Source organism: Pinus tabuliformis, chromosome 3_1, assembly GCF_031772625.1.
Source record: "Pinus tabuliformis cultivar Carrire ecotype Pingquan chromosome 3_1, CPIR1, whole genome shotgun sequence".
NCBI classification, from domain to species: domain Eukaryota; kingdom Viridiplantae; phylum Streptophyta; class Pinopsida; order Pinales; family Pinaceae; genus Pinus; species Pinus tabuliformis.
In genome coordinates this window covers 980,270,006-980,287,842 of record NC_142301.1, presented here as the reverse complement: position 1 = coordinate 980,287,842, position 17,837 = coordinate 980,270,006, and positions in this window count along the sequence as shown.

Sequence of the window (17,837 nt, the reverse complement as noted above, 5' to 3'; positions counted from 1 at the left end):
AGCAAGGTCATGGAGTTTGGTCTTATCAAACGTCAGGTCGGAGACCTCCCGATGCAGCTGATACAGCTGTTCATCCTTTTTCTTCATAATTTCTTTATGCCTCCATGCCTCCTCTTCTCTTTCCCATTCTTCTTTTAACCATTTTTCTCTCATGGAATCCATCATTCTTTTATGCATCTTGAGTGGAATCACTCCCTCCTATAGAGAGAGCACCAACTGCTTCCACTTTTGCAACTCTGCCAATAACAACAATTTCTCAGAACACCATCCTTCATCAGGACCCTGCATTCTTCCGCATGCACTATCAATTGAGGGTGTAGCAGCCTCCTGAGGGTGAAATTCTCCCACCTTGGCTGCTTTTTCTTTTGTAACAACAACTTCATTAGTGGATTTTATCACAATTTCTTTACCTTCCTGGTCAGCTTCCATTTTCACTGTTGGTTCTTGTGTGGTAGCAGTGATATCCATAGGCTTTTGTTCATTGATTTCCTCCGGACCAGCTTCGATCTCTGCTACTAGTTCTTGTGTAACAACAACATTAAATGTTGGCTCATTGATATTATCTTTCTCTTCCTCCTCTTGGTTGATTTCCCCCTTCACTGTTGGTTTTGATGAAACAACAGTGTCAGCTAAGGGTTCCTGTGTATCCATTGCTTAATTAGTCTATGTGGATTGTGTTGTCTCGGTTCCTAGTTCTTGTGTAGCAGCAACCTCCTTGACAGGCTCTAGTGTAACAACTTCCCAGATTTCAGTTTAAGTCCCCCTCAAGGTAGTGTCTACTGCAAAAAATTTGAATCCTGCTTCCACCAACTTCTCAACACATGCCACACACATAGTGCCCAGGATTTCTCCCCTTCTAGCCCTGTCCATGATCTCTGCCAAAGTATCTAGCCCTAGGGATCTTGGCTCTACCTTTCCTACTACTAGTTGTTCCCTCAATTATTTAATTTATTTTTCTAAAATTTAAATTTTCGACAGCAAAGACTGGGTTGTGCTCTTACCAGGTGAAGGAGATTTTTATGGTTGAGCTTGCTCCTTGTCCTTCTGCTCGACTGCTTCTTTGTTCTTTCTCAACATGGATGGGGACTCTAGGTGCCTGCTAACCCTTATTCTCTGCTTCGGCCTTCTGTCACCAATCAGTTTATCAACTGACTTCTTGCTGACCCTCACTGTCGAGGACTAGGGTTGCTCCTTTGTCACCTCTGGAGTTTCCCCAACCATCTTTGTTTGCCTTCTGCAAGTGGTCCTAGGCCTTTTCCATATGAACTCTTCCCAATTCTTTCCCTGTCGGCTCAAGGCATCCAGCACAATGAGTTTAATAAGACCACAATTAGTAACGCACGTTTCTAGATGTGCATCCATTTTCACATCCACGACCATGTGCCTAATATTTTCCAGCAAGAAATAATGAAGGTTGATTAGCTGTTGATGTTAGAGATGGTTCAGCAATGGAAAATGATAATTAAACACAATTTTTGCCCTTCCCTCACAAGTAATGTACTTAATGAGGAAGAGAACAACATCCTCCCATGGCTGGGGGAGTGATAGTATATCAATTCCCCTACCTTTCTTAACCAATGACTCACTTTCCTGGAGAAAATCCCCTTTCAATGAGGGGTCATTAACCTTCCTAGTAAACCATCTCTTCCCTTCTGCTGGAAATCCTGTTACTCTAGCAATAACTTCTTTCATGACCTCCAATTTCAACCCTCTGACTTCCGTCTGGTTTCTCTCCAGATTCTTTGCAAATTCCATGGCTATACCATTATCTGATCCTTCTAATCTCTGGAAGAATTCGAACCAGCCTACATCTTTGAAAACCTAGCATGCTTCAAGGCAATCTTCCAGGGCTTTTGTAGACCCTGGCTTGTGTCGTATTTCTTCTCCTCCCATTTCTTATGCAATTCAGTGTTGTTTCACTTGCTTATCCTTCCCTTCAACACACACTCTAGTTGTTTCAGCCTGTACTTCTATCTTCCTCCTCTCTAAACACTCTGAATGGGGATTCAGTGCTTCCAGCAGGGGTAAATGGTAGGGTGGTAGGGTGGCGCAAGTGAAGATTTTGGATTAGGATTTGGTATGCATGGTTTGTACTGCATAATGGATTTTTCCTTAATGGTGAGTCATGGGGAGGTCTCGTCGATGGTGCACTTACCCTTTTTGGTATGATTCAGCATTAAGTAACAATAATTACTGGGTCACATGCCTTAATTGTTGGATTTTTCAAATAATTACAAATCATGTGACAGTCATGTCGCAATATGATTCATTCCCCACCCTAGCTTAATTATGACAGTTGTCCTCAGTCGTCAATAGTCATTTTAAGTTTCCATAATTACAAAATAAAACAAATTCAATATTACCTTTTTCATGACATACCTGGGTGACATGGGGCTAAGTAATGGGCAGCGTGACGTTGAATCATACTCAGGCAGTGAGACACGTGAATTGAATTCTGATGACAAGGATCATGGTGATGTTCTTGCTATTTATTACAATAATATATCTTGTTTTATTCCTGAAAATTCATCGACTTTTATAGATGTAACAACCAAGACGACTGATATATATTAATTTAATTTGTACAAAAAGATAAATAAGAAAATATCATGTAACAACACTTATCACATGATATAATTTGGAATAACAAACTTTGTTACAAAGGGTGTAACAGCCGCCACCAGGTGGTTTTAAACTACTACAAAAGTGTATGTATGCACTTGAGAAAGGTTTTCACAACCAAACTATTATTATTATTACATATTTTTTTTTGGAAGTTTGAAGGAGTAACAACTGCACTAGGTGGTTTTTAGCTGTTACACTTATTGGAAAAAATAAAATTTTTGCAGCACAGGGGGGCTTTCCCCTATTCCCGTAACCTATAGATCCGAATTCGTGACAATGTTGAAAAATGAATCCTTTGAGATAGGTTTGTGATATAATCGAAGACAGTGCCCATTTGCAAGTAATGGTGTCCTCGCACTGTCAATGCACTGTCAATGGTCACCAAATTTAGTCCCATTGTCGAAGACTACATCTACCTCATAAGGACCTAGCCATCTAGTGCAGAGTTTACCCTTGAAGTCTTTAAACCTTGAGTCATATAAGAGAGCCCAATCTCCTTTCTGGAGCTGATTCTTCTTTATAAATATGTCATGCCACTTAGCTCTCTACTATTGGATAATCTCTGTTTGCTAGATAGCAGCCAACCGTTTTTCCTACAATTCATTGAGCTAGTTCAATCTCTGCCTTTGTGCTGTACCCAAATCCAAATTGACTTGCAATGTTGTTCTTAGTGTCTTAATTTCAAATTCAATGGGGAATAAAGGGTTCTTGCCATACATAAGTTCATATAGTGAGAATCCAGTGGTGTTCCTCCATGTAGTCCTGTATGCCCATAACACTTCTGGAAGTTTGTCAACCCAATTTCTTTGATGACTGGCCTCAGTCTTAGTAAGGATCCCCTCAATGAATTTGTTAGTGCTTTCTACTTGGCCATTTTCTTGTGGATGACAAGGCGTTGTGATTCTGTGATGGATTTTATATTTCTCGACCAACTCTCAGATCTTATGAGAGGTGAACTGTGGCCCTTCGTCTATGACTATCTCTTTGGGTATGCCAAACTGGACGAAGATGTCTTCAAACAAAAATTCTGAGACAGCCTGCTCCGTGGATCTAGTTAGTGCCTTCGCCTCAACCCATTTTGTGACATAGTCAGTACAGACCAAGATGTAGGATCTCTGTCTAGATGAAGGATTGATTGGTCCCACAAAATCTAGAGCCCACTTCTCAAAAGGTTCTATGACAATCTGGGGCTGTAACGACATCTCATCTGATTGCAATGGTTGGCCCATCCTTTGACAACTATCACATCCCTTCACAAACTTCTTGGCATCTTGGAATATTGTCGGCCAGTAGTACCCTATTGAAAGGACTTTGTATCCTATCCATTTATCTGCGAAGTGTCCTCTGCAAGGTTCCTCATGGCAGGCTTTGAGAATATCAAAGACCTCGTCCTCTCTAACACAACGTCTGATCTAGAAATCAGGTCTAGTGTGGTAGAGGTTCCCATCTATCCAGGTATATGTAGCACTTTGTTGTATGATTTTATTTTTCTCTTTGGAGGACAAATACTAGGGAAAATTCCCTGCAACAAGATAATTGGCTATATCTGCATACCAAGGTGAGTAAGTAGAAAGAGAAAAAAGATATTCATCAGGGAAAGAATCTTTAGTAGGAGTGAAACTATCATCAATAGTTAGCCTAGAAAGAAAGTCATCTACTACATTATCTTTTCCAGGCTTATCTACATTAGTGATATCAAATTCTTGTAACAACAATAACCAATGTGTAATCCTACCATTTGTAATTGGCATATTCATTAAAAAACGAATGGCAGAATGGTCAGTGTGTAGAAATACTTGATACCCGGTGATGTAATGCCGGAATTTATTAATGGCATGCACAAATGCTAAGAAATCATTCTCGGTCACTGTGTAGTTGAGCTTAGTTGGTGTTAGATTTTTACTTATGTAGTAAATAGCGTAAGGTTTCTTATCCTCTAGTTGGCCCAAATCAACACCTACAACAATATCCGATGCATCCGTAGCTATGTGAAACGACATTTCCCAATTAGGTCCTTGCAAGACCAGAGCTGCTAATACACAACATTTCAGATTTAAGAAGGCCTACTCACACTTCCCTGTCCACAAGAAATCAACATCCATCATGAGCAAGGAAAATAATGGCGATGCAATTCTTGAAAATTTTTCTATAAATCTTCTGTAATAACCTACATGGCCCCAAGAAACTACGTACCTCTTTTTGCATTTTGGGGGTTGGGATTTTTAGAATTACCTCTATCTTTGTAGGGTCTACCTTGATTCCGTCAGCAAAAATGTAATGTCCAAGCATGATCCCTTTAGTTGTCATCATGTGACATTTCTCAGTGGTCAAGGCTACATTAGTCTGTACACATCGCTCTAGCACTTTTTCCAGATTGACTAACACTGTTTCAAAAGCATCTCCATAAGGTGTGAAATTGTCCATGAACATTTCCAGATAGTCATTCAATAAGTTAGAAAAAAATTCCTAGTATTTCCCTTTTAAAGGTTCTTGGTGCATTACAGAGCCCACAGGGTAGCACTCTGGATGCATAGGTTCCCCAAGGACAAGTAAAGGTCATTTTATCCCAATATTTTGGGGCAATCTGTATCTAATTGTAGCCACTAAATCCATCCAAAAATGAAAATAATATTTTTCTGGAGAGAGTATCAATGACTTGATCTATAAATGGTAATGGAAAATGGTCCTTCTAAGTGGCCTTGTTGAGTTCTCTATAATCAACACAGACTCTCCACTTTCCATTCTTTTTAGGAACAATGACAAGAGATGACACCGATTGACTGCCAGATATTAGATAAATAAAATTAGCACTCAGGAGTTTTTGTAGTTCTTCTTTCACCACTTCATTTAGTGCAGGGTTCATGCGATGCTATGGCTGTCAGACTGGTTTGCAACCATCCTTCAAATAAATACGGTGAGTTCATAGGTTAGGGTGGATCCCTTTCATATCCGTATAATCCCATGAAAATGCCTTTTTATACTTTTGTAACAATTGTAGTAGCCATTGGTTCTGTTCAGCAGTCAAATTGGGATTAACATCCGAAATCTTTTCAGATTCAATCTCAATTGGATTTCTAGAAATATTCGGAGTGGTTCTCATTTGTTCAAAAGCTATATCTTCCACCTCTTCCTCCTCATTTGCATTGTTAACAGAAGCAACAGAAAGTGGATTACTAATAAAACCATTAATAACATCATCTTCTGTCTCATCTTTGAAATACTGGGCTTTTCCCTAAGTGAGGAGTGGCAGGGAAAGATCTGACTCGGGCTCAAACTCATCCCACCAAGGGTTGTACACATCCATATTTGGTTTTGGGGGATAAAGATTAAGGTTCTGTGTTGCCTAGCCATCCAAGATCACCATGGATCCCATCTCGTAGCCTATAAATGTGTCTGTAGTGGCCAACCAAGGTCTCCCTAGGATTAAAGGATGCCCCCACAAATTGGATTTGGGCTGTAGGATAAGGAAATCATCTGGATATATCCAGGAAGCTATCATAATCACTATATCTTATAACATCCCCTCAGGTTTAACATGGGACTTGTCTGCTAATTCCAACACAGTAGGAGTGTGTCTGAGTCCCTATAGCCTGAGAGTGATAAAGAGATCTTTTGTCATTACATTAATGACAACCCCAAGATCAATCAATGTATTGGCTATGGGCTGGTCATTAATGTAGACAGTGACCGTAGGATTTCTTGGATCATTATACTTAGTAAGGAGAGGCTGAGAAGACATTAATTCCGATAACTTTTCCATCACATGTATGGTGGCAGGGTCTTTAGGCTTCCTCCTGGGCTTCTTAATGCACAAATATCTCACTATCTTGCAATAGATGGGTACTTCTTTAAGGGCTTGCAGCAGAGGAATTCGTACATACAAATTTTGCAACTCCTTAAGAAAATAAGATTTAGGATGTGAAGCCATCCTAGTTGTTGGGTTGTGTTATATTCTTTCCACGTAGTTAACAGGGGGTTTGAAGGGCAATCGTAACCCCACTTTATGGGGTCTGGGGCAGTGCCTCGAAAAATTTTGGTTTTGGACCCTATGTTAGGTTGGGCGGACCCACCTATGGTTTTGTGCATGATTTTTGCACATGTTTTTTGGATGCGATGGTTTTCGGTCCATGGTATTGGACGCGATGGTTTTCGGTCAATGGTATTGGATGCTTCAGCATGTATAAATATGTATTGTAACATTGAAAGGAACATAATGAAAAATCAAGCTGGTAGTCCCGGTTTTGGGATCCAGTGGGAAAATCTCTATGTATATGTGTTTTATGTGTTATGCTTTCGCATTGTTTATTTTTCTGTGTTTTAGAATTCGTATGCAGGTAATTTTTGTATGAGTTAAAACCTACACTAGTTTCGACCAGTCCCTAAGGGTACGGGGGGTCCTGCATAACAACAGTCGAATCTACTATTACAGGTGTATCACCCTTCCCTAAATTAGTTGTTACAGATGTAATAGTTCTTCACGGGTTGGTTGTTATAGATGTAATTTCTTCCTCTTTATCAATTATTGTAGGTGCAGTAGCCACCTCAAAGCCTCCAGCTTCTCCTCTGGATGGTTCATGGTCCTCCTCTGTAATGATAGGGGAGTAACTAAGATTAATTATCATGCTTGATCACAATTTTATTTCATTAAGTTCCACAAGGGTAATAAGGTAGGTCTAAAAGGTCGTAGGAGCCTCTATGCCCTGAGATGCTTTATTGTTTGGGTTTTGGTTAGGTTGCACAAGTAGTTGGGGTTGCATAGATGGTGGAGGAGTAGGAGCTTGGAAAGGAGGTAACTGTAGCTGTTGCTGCATGGGTCGTGCAGGCAAAGTTTAATTCTGGACATTTCCTCTCTAGTTATGGTTCCACAGGTATGGTTGGGATTGAGGATATTGAACAAGAGGAGATGGAGACCATTGGTTCCAGGGTGAAGGGAACTATGCGGAAGGAGAGGAAGAATCTTTCCATGGGTATTGTTGGTTATTATATGCATTGTTCTAAGAATTGAAAGAGGAAAAGTCTTGAGACATACCTGGAGGTCGCAGTTGCCATGGCCTCCTCGGTGCGATGAAGTAAGAGTATTGTTGATCCGGACTTAAACAGGAACGCAAAAAATTATAAAGATAACCATAAACACATATATGCAGTGGAAATAATACTTCATTTCATTAATGTAAAATACTAAGATATGCTTACAAATAGTAATGGAAATAAACCAGCTAGGGTGATGGTAGCTTATCTCTAAGAAGAGTTGTGTAGTGGCTACATGCCTCTGAACTGTGTTACAATGAGGCTCGAAGGCCTATTTATTGTTAAGAAACAATGGAAAACCCTTAACATTCCAAAACCTAACCCTAGAAGATGAAATGCCAAACTGTGGGCCCCGTTTGGGTAAATTGGTACATCAACTTCCCGGGGTCGTAACTTTGGCATACGATCTCCGTTTGACGCGTACAATAGCTCGTTAGAAAGATCTATCCGAGCACTACCACTTTGGGAAGAGAAACATTGATTTATGGGCCCATGTTGCCCCCAGATTTCCCAAAAAAGTTGTTTAGGGCCTCAAAACAGCTCCGGAAGTTCATGACCAGAAAAACTGCTAAAAATAGTAAGTTGTGCTATAATTAAGGAAACTGAAAATGCTGAGAGAAATAATGGTGGGGGTCTAGGTGGACTTGGCAGGTGGCCACCAATATCCACTTGGATCATTCCTCCCCCCTTAGGAAGCAATGGTCCCCATTGCGTTGAGTTCCTCCATGAGATGACGAAACTTTTGCTGAACTTGGTCCCTGGTAAGCCACTTGCCCTCGTGAAGGAGTTGGCCTGCTTTGACAACTCTATATAGTTGGATATTCTATTGGCGAGTGTTCTTGATCTGTGTGTCCATGATCTGATCAGTTGCAACTTGTTCCATGCAATATGGATTTAATTCTATGGGTGTGAGTTGTTCTGCAATTTCGGATGTGTCTAGCAATGGTGGAAAGTATGGTCAAAGGCGATCCACAACGAACACTGGGTGCAGGCCAAGAAATGGACGAATGCTGAGCTCAAATGCATTGTCTCTCATAGCCTTAGTAATGGTGTAAGGGCCTGTTGTGGTAAAAACACAACCCCCCCCCCCATTATTGATGTGTTCACTTCAAATAATGGGGACCCTTTCTATAAAATTTTGGCTAAACACCTTTTTTATTTTTATTTTAGTTGATTGCCCTACGCTTTTGTTAATTTTTAGTTTTCTTTGGATTCTTGTTTTGATTGCTTTGTTAAAATCGATTTTTTACAAGCTTCCCATTGACGCTTGTTTCGCCTCATTTGGTCAACTGGTTTGAAAATGGCACTCCTTTGAAGTCTCATCATTTATCTAGCCTGGGTTAAAAATGCATAAAATGTATAATATTGCATTTTGTAAATAAATTAGTTCAATAACGCATTCATTTTAAATATTAACCATAGCGAGTTTTTACTAACATTTTTCCATTTTTAGTTATGCGGCCAAATCATTAATTATCGAGATTTAAGAAATTTACTCCAATTTCCAAATCAAATCCTGATCTCAAAAGATCTAAAAATTCAAGTGGCTGCAGTTTATTTTTCGAGTGGCTGTAGTTTAGAAACTTATGTTCATAAAAATAAAACAAAAAATAAAAAATTTTAAGTTTAAAATTAAATTTTAAATTAATTAAATTAATTAATATATTATATAATTAATTTAAATAAATTAAAATTTAAAACAAAAAATAAATAAATAATCGCATCGGGAATTCTATTCGTAACAAATTTTAAGGAACCCCGATGAGCCCATTAACCAGCCCCGATGCGAATTGCCGAAATTTTGAAAACCCCGAAAGAAAGGCATATTGGCATGATACATTAAAACAAAGTTTAAAAAAAAAAAATTCAATTGCGATTTCGCATCGGGAACTCTCGACTAATGCATGCCATATGAACTTTCACTCAACGTTTTCCCGATGCGATAAGTCAAACTTTGACCTTCACGTATGGCTCACGTATTAATTCATTTTAGGAATGGTGTATGTTACCATATGAATCGTTAATGGTTCAATGGTTTATATGAGTATGTTAGCATAAGAAATAGGTAGTGATAGTTTAGTATTAATATTTAAAATAATTAATTTAATTAAATTAATAAATATGTAATATTTATTTAATTTAATTTAATTAAAATTTAAATATTATTTATATTTATATTAATTGTTTTATAAATAGTTAATATTTTAGTTAATTAGATATTAATTAATACATAGTTTATTAATTAATTAGTTTAGGTCATAATTAATGATTAAATTAGAATTAATTATTAGATAATTAGAATTCTAATTTAGGATTTAATTTTTAATGAGAATTTTGATTTTTTAGTCCAGCAACAGAATTTCCATATTCATGCCAGATTTGACTCATCAACTTTGGAAGCTCATAGAATGAGTTTTACTTGGCCAAATGAGGCCCAGGACGGCTCATTGGAAAGAGAAAATCAAGGAGAACATTTTGGAAGAGATTTCACTAACAGATTTAATCATTTATTGGGTCAAAAATCAGGCAGAAAATCAAGCTCCGAATTTTGAAAACAAAATCAATTTTCCGAGTTATTTTCTTATTTTTCATTTGTCCAAAACCTCTTCTAATTGTAGATCCATTGGTTAATCATATCTCTGGCCAATTAGACCATCCCAAGCATCAAGAGAAAGTTTATATTTTATTTTCAATTATTTATTTTAATAGAATTTGATTGGATTTGATTTAAATGCCAGCAATGCCATGATTGATTTTATTGTTGCATTTTAATTTATTTTGATTTCTTTTTGTAGGAAAACAGTGGAAGGAATATGGATAAAAGGATCTCAATCAATGAGGAGGCTCCAACAATTGAAGATCAGGATTTTTGAGCAAATAAAATTGGATTTAACAGATTTCTCTTCAACAAACTCTTCTCTCAAGAATTCCTTCACAAATATTATAAATAACAGATTGTAGAATGGAATAAGGGCTGCTCTCCTCTGCAATGCTAGACTTCTAAAAAAGCACTCCTTAATATGAATTTAGAGTTGTAGGAGAGAGGAGAGAAAATCTCAGATCTGGGGATTATTGAGGATTTTTCCTTTGTACCTTGAATTATGTATGAGGGGCAGAGTTTTCACTATTGTGGCTTTAGTTTTGAAGGCTGAAATTCAAGCAATGTAAAGGACTGTTGGAGACCAAGATCAGAGAAATGGATGCAATAAATTGGTATTTCTAATACTACTGTTTCAAATATCAGTTTTAATTTTATGGTGACAGGAATGTGTCATTTTATTCATGTTTGTGCACTATTGTCAATATGGGTAATTTGTCTCAATCTTGTTATTATGTATCTCTGTTTTTATGGATTAATTTCTCATTTTTGAGTAACTAATTACTCTGAAATCTGTCTTATGAAACCGATTTATCGAATGGTAATGTGTTGTGAACTATTTCCACATATCATTATTTAATTATTGGATTTATTGATTTGATAATCAATATCATTTTTGTGAACTACTTCCTGGAATGTTATTGATTTATTATTTCAAGTTTTAAGGTCTCAATAGAATATGTTTTGGTAACCATAATATCAGTTAATTGAACTACTTCATTAACTTGATATTCATTATAAACAAGACATGTTTAAATCCCAATATTTTAATTATCTTGCTCTTAGTTGGGTTAGATCTATATCTGCCTAATTAAGATAGGATTTAGATTAATTTCTTTTGCTTGCATCGTAGAATAAGCTTGCATTTAGAGTAAATTCTACATTCTTTTAAGTCCTCTCCTCAAAGAGGCAAAATTTTAGTTGTGGCTTGGTTGAACCCAAATCAGCTTAAGGGTCATTCTCTTGCCTGATCAGCAAGAAGAAGTGATCTGATGTCCCTGTCTATTGGTAGTTAAAGATACATTATAAACCAATAGCAATAGGGAGAAGGTAACTGGACCTAGTTGAACAGTCGGAGCCACCACACCAAACGGAAAATGAGCTGCTTTAAGGTCCGGACCAGGTGGTTATCCCCCAATGTTGTTGCAGCGATTTTCGAGGCATCAACATTTTTGGCGCTAGAAGGAGGGCCTGAGAAATTTGTCTGTTGGAGTCTTTTCAATTTTAACATTTTATTTATTGTGATGGCTCCTCTTAAACTTCCAATTTGGAGTTGTATCCATGGATGTGCATCCTCCAATACTCCACCCGAAGTGGTAAGACTCTTGTCTTAGGAAAAGTTTAATGGTAAGAAAAATTCTTCTGCTTTTAACCATGTCTTTCAATTTATTCAAAATGTTTCAAATTATGATTTTCAAAGAATTGATGAAGGCATTTTATGCAGAATTTTTACTCTCACATTTGCGGCAAAAGCCAGAAGTTGGTGTAGAACTCTTCCAGTTGCTTCAATCCACAGCTGGGATCAATTTGTTACAATTTTCATTTGTAAATTTGACGGCTATGATTATGAACAGGGATGTGAAGAAATTGAATATCTACGAAGGTTTAAAAATGAGTCTGTTAATGATTTTCATATTCGATTTCACTTGAATTGTTTAAGATTTAAGGACGAAGATAAACCTACGGAAGAAGAATCATTAGATTGGTTTAAATATATTTGTTCTCTTCCAACCATTCCCAATCCATATGAAATTGATTCAAGCTTTGTTCCATCCCCTTCCAATACAAATGAGAATCCCAATTTGGATGTGCAAATAAATTGTGATGAAGTGGTTTCACAAAGCTTAGAAGATATTTCTAATCAAATGCAAGAAGACAACAGCAGCAATTTTGGAGAAAAAGCCGCCTTGAAATCTGAAAGCTACTTCGAAGTAAATTCGGAAAATCAAATCGCAAATCAGCAAGTACAAGCAGCAATCAAAGTAAATAAAATGCAAACTGCTGTACAAATTTCTGAATTTCTCCATGATGAGCAAATGCCGAAATCACAGCAGCAAAGCAGCGTTCTTCAAGAAAGCATATGCACACAAAGGAATGATCTGCAATCTGAAATTTACAATGAGCATAATGCACAAGAGCTCTCAAACAGAGACAGTTTTAAATGCATTGTTTCAGGTTCACATTTTTCCCTTTATCCTGATATTTTCAATAATGGTAATATTTTTCCTCCTGGTATTAATGATATGTCAGAAATTACAGAGGCTGATCTAAATGAATTACCATTAAGTTTTTATCAAGATATAGAAGCAATTAATGATCATCCTTTTGCCATTAATGAACATGAAATTCTTGTTCCTCCTGGTTTGGATATATTGGATGAGATTGAAGGGAATTCTAGAGAATCTTGTGAGGTCATTTATGATGATTACTCTGATATTGAGGATGTTGATTTTTATTCTTCTCAAGAGAATCCTCATGATAAAATTCAAATAACATCTGAGGATGAGGAACGCTTCAATTTAGAAATCATCCCAACCAATCCTCATTTTAGAGCAGCAAATTATCTTCATGATTCTATTCAAGAAAACATTCCAATTTATGATTCATATCATGATCAAACTCTCATTCCTACTCATAATCATAATTCGTTTTCTATTTCACAAGTTGGAATTCAAAATTACCCAAATTCCATAATTCTGGCCATTCCTTGTGAAAATGAAATCATTTCAAAACGATCCCAAATGTGTTGTAACATTAGTTGTAAAAATAGTAATTTCATTTTATTTTTATTTCCCCACTTATTTTGTATAAAATCAGATTTAATTTTTCAAATTTTCCACACTTTTCGCTGGCATATTGAATACTTTACTATCAAACACTCAATTGATACATTGCCCAATTGGGAAATTCAAGTTTCATATTATAATCATCAACATCAAAAGATATTAATATTCCAATTTATATCAATGCTAATGTTTCATCAAAAGCTTCTATCTTTTCAAAAGCAATGTCGACAAGAGAATGTATTTTTGCAATCTGGCCAGCAATTCAATTCAATTAATAATTTTCCATTTCATTTGAAAGGCTTCCATCCATTTTTCATTGACTCATTTGAAAATTGTTTGGAAATTTTTCCTTCAAGGAAAATTATCAATGATTTAACATTTGTACATAACACTAACAAATTTTTTCAGGTCAAAGAATCTAAAAGCTCATCTTCACAATTTGGCCTGTTATCTCTTCCTTTGAACATTTCTCAATCCTTAATAGAAATCCATCTAGATTTTTATGATCCAATTGGTAGTCAATTAGAAAGGAAATTTCAGGAGAGAGAGATTTTGATTAAGTTCCTAACAATAACTATACATTCTGATTTCATATTTATTTTCCTTAGTTTAGTCAAATCTGTATTTTTATTACTAACATTTGAACTGTACATAAACGCGGGAATAAAAATGAGAAAATGGCTACACTGGAAATATGATTATACCTAGTCATTTTCATGTATATGGTTAAAATAGGAGTAGAATTAATTTAGTTAGTTTGTTTTGTATAGTTAATTTGTTTTTAACAGTTTTGTAGATTAAAAAAATAAAACAAAGCAATCAGCCTTTTCATGCATGTTCACTGAAACATTTTTCTCCTTATCAGAAAGTTTTAATTCTTGCTTTTCTTTTAATATTTCTTGCAGCAATACCTCTACTCTGCTTATTTTGAATAATGTCTAGATTAAATTCAATTGAGGTTGCACTTGGCATCGATCGCCTCAAAGCCACTTTCTTCATTTCGAAATTTCCTTCTAAAATTTTCTTTTGAAATTTATATGGTAAGGATTTGAGGATATAAAAGCTTCATGATCTCATTATCCCATGAGATGTATGGTTGACTATGATAAGCCTAATTCTAATTCAATCATTATTAGTCAGTCCAACCTTTCACGGTAATCATACGAAGTTCATATTATCTTCCTCGGAATTTGCTAAAAGCTGACCTTAAGGATGTCCATTTTGCTAAGTGCACACATTCAAATCTGTTTTGATATTTTTCCACAATTAGTGGCTTAATCTCATTCTAATCTTTAGTTTATTATCTGATGCTGTAAAATGCATCATCTTTATTTACTAAAGGCATTATTGAACAGTCACTATAACAATACAGATTTTTCTCAAGTTATTCAAATAAGCAGAGGTAATAAATTCTTGTAGCACTTAAAAAGGGAAGCATAGTTTCATATTTATTTCTGGTAAATTTTATATTTCCTGGACATGAATTAACAGATTTTATTTAGGCTGATTGCACACTTAGATTTAGAATAAGAGAAAAGATGATTTTGAACAAAGTCGAAATTTTGATAAATCGAAGGAAGAATTTGGAGATTCATAAGGTAAAATTTACAGACAAATTCCTTTCAGGTACGCATTTACAAGTTTATTCTCATCCATTATTAGTTCATATTTTCCTTAGTTTATTTTTTATTTGTGTTTTGTTTTATTTGCAGGTTTTCATTTGTTTTCAAAACTTGAAGTAAGTAGAAAACCCAATTCAAATTTGCAATAGGCTCAGGGAAATTTTATTTTTGATACATTAGAATTTAAGCATTTTTAATTTTGCTTTTATTCACTTAGAAAACCCAATTGAAATTCCAAGGAATATTATAAGACCATTCGCATCATAAGATTTCATCGAAAGTAGTTCTTAGCATTTCTTTGCTCATCAAAGACCTCCGATGTATTATCTTACTCATATGCCACATCGCATTTCGCATATCAGAGCTTTGCAGTTGAAGTATACTTCCATTATCATGAATCGCCGATCTCCAATAATCGACTTTACCGATATTGCGATGAACACATAATTCCGGACCCGATATGAAATTCAAATCAAATTCATATAAATATCGCGTCCGTTCAATCGCAATAAAAGTAAGGGCATAATTTTAAAAGGGCCGATGTCTCGGATCTGATATGTTATCAAATTTTTCATCATAAAATTATCGGGTCCACTCTTCATCGCATATCGGCATATCAAATATTGTTACACCATGTGCTTAAAATTGCCGATCGCCGACTAGCCACGTCATTCATCGCATATCGGCATCGCAAGAATCATATCATGTTACATCGGGTACCAAAAGTTTGCCAATCGCCGATATCGCAATCGTCTCATCGCATTTTTATTTATGCTCATATCATATCTCTGAATTTGCGATGTGCGATGTGGGAAGCACAGTGTAAATATTCCCCAATCCCCGATATAATATTTCTTTAAAGATGCGATCACTCCATCCCATAGCACAACTTCTCATCGCATATTTTCATATCGGCGATTCGCCATTGCAACCTTTGATGCGAGAACTTCCAATGCATGCCTCTAAGCCGTTACAATTTAATCGATATATGGCATAGCGACAAAAGTGAAGTTTTGCAAATTAAAATTCAAGCATGGTGAAGAAACATGTTGTGTGGATCATCCGATGAGGCGATGTGTTAAAGCAAGTTTGGGTAACCATTATGGGAAAAAGGCAATTGATGACAAATTTGCAGGATACAAAAAATCATTTCAATTTCTCATACATTTTAGTTTTAAATATATAATTCCATAATTAAAAATGGAATTCAAGACTTTTATCTTCATATTTAAATTTTATTATCTTGGATTTGGTCTTGATTTTGGATTTTATAAAATCATGGAGTTTATATGAAACTTATAATATTTTGAGAAATAGTCATTACTGCAAATTCTCATTCTCATTTCTGATGCATTTGTTTTAATTTCAATTCCCCTGAGCACTAAGCATTCTATTTTTAAATTTACTGCTTGCTTTAGTTTAAATAAAATAAACAATGATTTTGGGTTATAGGATTTTGGTTAGTGAGACTTCTTCATGTTTTTAATGATAATTAAAATAAGAAGTCAGCTAGTTTGGAGAAATTGATACTTTTCAGGTAAGATCAAAAGCAATTATCCAATGGTAAGATTCATGTGCCCACTTTCATTAATTTCCATTTCATCACTCTAGTTTCATTTTTGTTTTTAAATTATGCTGATATAAAACTCTGTTTTGCAGCGCTCCATTTGAAGTTTCCAATCCTCCGCCAGATCATATTTTCGAAGTCCATACTCTTCTCCTAGCTTTATTTCAAGAAGCAGCGATAATCCTCATGGAAACAGCCACACCAGAAAGTTTCTGAACCTTTAGTTTGTTTCTTTAAGCATTCCTTTTTAGAAAATGATTAAGATAATGCTTGGAAACAAGAAGATTCATATCAGACAGAAGGTATTCATTGTGGCTGAATTTTACAATCACTGTTATTTAAAAGCCTAAAGCATTCGCAACTCTGCAAGGTATGTTTTTCTAAATCTCAACATAAGAAGGAATGATTACATGCATATTTTCTTTTTCTTCATATTGTTGGAGACATTGGTATAAACACTCTTGTTTGAGTTTACCATGCGAAACTTGGATTTTCCTTCCCATTTTTAGAGATCCCTTTGTTTTTATTTTTGTTCGCTGATTTCTTTTCTCATTTTAGCATAAGAATTCTTTTCCTTTGGATTTCAGTTTTGATTTTGGTGAATTTGTCATTATTTATATGGAAGGCCTATTTGTTACCTAACAATGGTCAGGATACGTGGAGAAAAATTGTTAATAGTCACCTATTAGCTTTTTCTTAAATCTCTTAATGAAGTTTGATTTTCTTATTATAAAGGTAGACATACTTAAGGAAGAGATTACCAATCAAGAGAAGTTGGCAAAGTATCATAAAAACTGAAAATTTCTTTTTCATCAAATTGTAATCATTTTGAGATTTCAAAATTTTATTAAGATCTTTCAAAGTTTTATTATCAGTCAAGAAAAGTTATTTTTAACCAAGCAAAGACACTTTACAGCAAAGCACCTTTAACTCTGAAATTGTCATTCTTAACTCTTAAGGAGTCAATGATTCTCCCTGTCCCAAAGAGTCTTATTTTTCTAGAGTATAATCCTGAAATATATTTAAACTTAGAAGATAAGAGGTCTCATCGTGAGCCTGCTTACCATGATCATAGGGGAAAAATAGGCTGACATTACCAACACTGCTAAACAAACCGGGGTAATGACTTATGATTGCAAACAATTATAAGATAAGGGGTCTCATCACGAGCCAGCTTGTTCAGTCCGATTATAGCCAGTGAGTGGCATTGTCAACTATCTGGCCACCAAACCAGGACAATGGCTTTTAAGATTTATAACAAAATATATATATATATATATATATATATATATATATAAATAAACATATATAAATGGATTTATCTCTAGATC